This window comes from Halyomorpha halys, unplaced genomic scaffold (assembly GCF_000696795.3).
Source record: "Halyomorpha halys isolate HHAL.00 unplaced genomic scaffold, Hhal_1.1 Scaffold477.1, whole genome shotgun sequence".
Taxonomy (NCBI): Eukaryota; Metazoa; Arthropoda; class Insecta; order Hemiptera; family Pentatomidae; genus Halyomorpha; species Halyomorpha halys.
In genome coordinates this window covers 48,196-51,429 of record NW_027113379.1, presented here as the reverse complement: position 1 = coordinate 51,429, position 3,234 = coordinate 48,196, and the positions used below count along the sequence as shown (strand labels likewise).

The 3,234-nt window shown below is 27.8% G+C and overlaps 1 protein-coding gene across 4 annotated transcripts in view; it reads left to right on the top strand.

The window, feature by feature from the left end:
* Window positions 1-3,234, top strand: part of LOC136796629 (inaD-like protein) — a 189,903-nt gene that overhangs the window by 185,849 nt on the left and 820 nt on the right. The gene's annotated exons all lie outside the window — the stretch shown is intronic.

Genomic DNA, 3,234 nt, shown 5'->3' with positions numbered 1-3,234 from the left:
ATAAAATAAAAAATACCGGAAATAGTTCTAGTTAGACATAGAACAACAATAAAATGTCACTCAACATTAGTCACTCAAGACTTTAATGGGATTATTTAGGGTTTTACTAGTATAGGCCGAATTTCTTTGAACAATGAATTATATATTATGTGGGACCATATTTTTTTTTTATGCGCCAAGAATAGTAGGACCCATTGTTACAAAACAGTGACCGTTGTTCCAGCTATGTTTGGAAGAAGCTGTTCTTTTTAACAAAGCTCGTAACAAATGTCGTCATTGTTTTCCTTGACATCTAAAATTTATTTCTTGTATAAAAAATATTGTTTTGCTCTGTTAACCATCTCGATCCCTATTATTTCCAGTTTTATATTCGTAATTTTCGTGATAGTAGTCACTTCTTGAACTGACATAATAAATATTTCCGCTCTTTTACGACCGTGACGACAATATTTCCATTCATCAACATGAATGAATACTTTGTGAAAGGCACTTAGCAACGGAGATCATTAGGTACCTTTTGTTAAAAATCGAAAAAAACTTTTAAAGAAAATAAAAATAACCAAAAGGTTGAGGAAAAGATCTTTTGAACTACATTAAGCCCAAATGTTTCAATTAAAAATGTATAAAAATAAAAACGTATCATATAACTCTTCGACCTTTTCTATTGGCCATTTTAAACATTTTTATTGTCACCCCATACGCAATATTAAAAACTGTTTTCAAGTATACAACTCTTAGAAGTATTTCTTATGATTAATTTAAATTATTATATATTTATTCTCATTCCGAGTATTTTTCACTAGGGTTACTTTTTTTATTTTCTTCTAGGCGCTTTTATATCTTATTAATATCCAGAACACTCGTCATGTAAATGTTATTTTCTTTTCTAACTGCATTTCAGTGTGACTTAATGTGGTTTAATCTTAATGATCAATAATCAATAATAAGAAATAAATTTTACTATAAAAGCAAACAAATACAATAAAGTTATAATTAATATAAATTACTTTAATTTCATTATAAAAATTAAAATATATATTTTAGCTTACCTTATTTTAATTGTGATATTGTTTTAAAAACTAATTTGCTTAAAAAAATTCAAAAAGAAACGGGAAAGGAAAAATCTACTAATTTATACATTTTAGAAAAGAAAGCCCAGAAAATTGACCAATCAAATAACAGGTTAGAATAAGAGAAGAAAACAAAACAAAATTGTTTTTAATAATTTACAACAATAAATTCCATGAGTTGTATACATGATGTTTTTTTTAAACAGTTCAAATTTTATTTATTCATAGCCATTACAATCTGCTACAACCTTGGGAAATAAGTAATAGTGATAAATGGTCAAATTTTTACCAAATTTAACAAAAATAAATAAAAATTTTGAATAAAAAAATAATAATAAAATCTCGATAAACAAAAAGATAACTAAAACGAATATAACCAAGGAAGCGAACTATGTACATGAATAAATAAGGATATAAGTGAAATTATAAACTAATAAAAACAATAAAATCAAAACATTAATTTGCTTGAAACTATATTTTAATTGAATGAGTTGAGTGAGATTTTTTTAAATTTTTAAACATATATGTATAATGTTGTAAAACTGTTATAAAAATGTTTAGTGTTATATAGTTTTTTAATAAAAAAAACGTGGTTGTAATGTGATCTAAATGACTTTCCTGAATTGTTTTGATTGATATTTATTCATAGTAAAATATATAATTTATTTTTAAATAACCACACAAATATTGTAAAAAACGGTATTAATATTTGGAATTTTGTTATGACTAGTAAAATTATTGTTATTACTAAATATTGGCTTTAACAAATGAAACTACTAACAAGTACATCACTATTCACGCTGCTTAGCATAAGTAGTGAAATTTTTTTTTGTTTGAGGTATTTGATAGACTGTACCGTAGACTGGTGTTAATTTATAACAACTCTAATAGATTTAGGAAAGTCACTTGGACTACCTCAAGAAAGTAACCTAGGCTATAGTAAAAGGTTTTGAATACGTCCAAATCTAAACTAAATAATCTTTTGCGTCAGACATGTTATTATTACAAAGCAGAAATATACATATAAAAAATATGTTTTTTAATCGATTTCTTGTAGCTAGTTTCCATTTTCTTATTTCGTATGCTTTAAATCATGAGGATGAACTTCGTTCCCGATCGATTTCTCAGCACTGTTTCACGATAGAACAGTGGCCTTGGGAGGTTACGGTAACGTATTTTTAAGATTTTTTTTTTTAGACACTTTTCATTAATTATCCTTTCTGATGTCTGGGTTTTAACATGTAAATGCACAGTTAAAGTGACTAAAAATAATTTTTCTTTTACCTAACGAGCTTTCTAGTTGATAATGTGTGAAAAAATGGATTTTTTGGAACGATTTAGCGATTCCAGACTGACTTTATTTTATCTGAGTTGAGACTGGATTCCGCTACAAGGCTAGTGTTTGGATCTCCTTAGATAGGAAGGGGTGGGTGGGTGTAGCTTTCCGGCTGCTTAATGTCCGCTTGCACCAAACGGGAACGAACAAGACTTGTCGTGGGCGTTGAACCTCTTTAGAGTGCTTTGGTACCTGGTTTTCCCATTGGCAGGATCAGCTGAAAAATAAACTAAAATAAAAAAATAAAATCAAATTCAATTAAAAATTCTTACTTATCCTCTCCTATTTACTTTTATATTTATTTATTTTTTTTATTATTACTTTATTTTACTTTTACTTTCATTGACCGCACCCCCAACCATCTTCTCCTCATTTATCATCCACGGTCAACTATCTCTCATAATTATTACTTTTCTTTACTCGAATATAATTGAAATGAGTTCTCCTATCCATTGTGTAAGTTATGATCAGAGAAAGGATTTTGGTGCCATATTTTGTTCCCAAACTCTAAATTCCACCAAACCTTTGCAGAAATTCGAATCATAGAAAAGAGCACTTATCTTAATAATTTTAATTTATTTAATGCTATTTAATTAATTTTAATTTTATTTAATTATTTTTAATTTTAGTTTGTTTTTTACCACACTCACGATCATCTCCTACAAAATTATGGATCTCTTCATGATCTACACAAAATAGCACATTTTAAGGGTTTTCTTTTTACCCAAGCTATCAACTTGAACAGCCCAGATGAAGCTATACAATGTGGGGGCGAAATGTCGGAAAATAATAGTTGTTAACTATTTTTGTTCTTTTTGCCGCAACCCT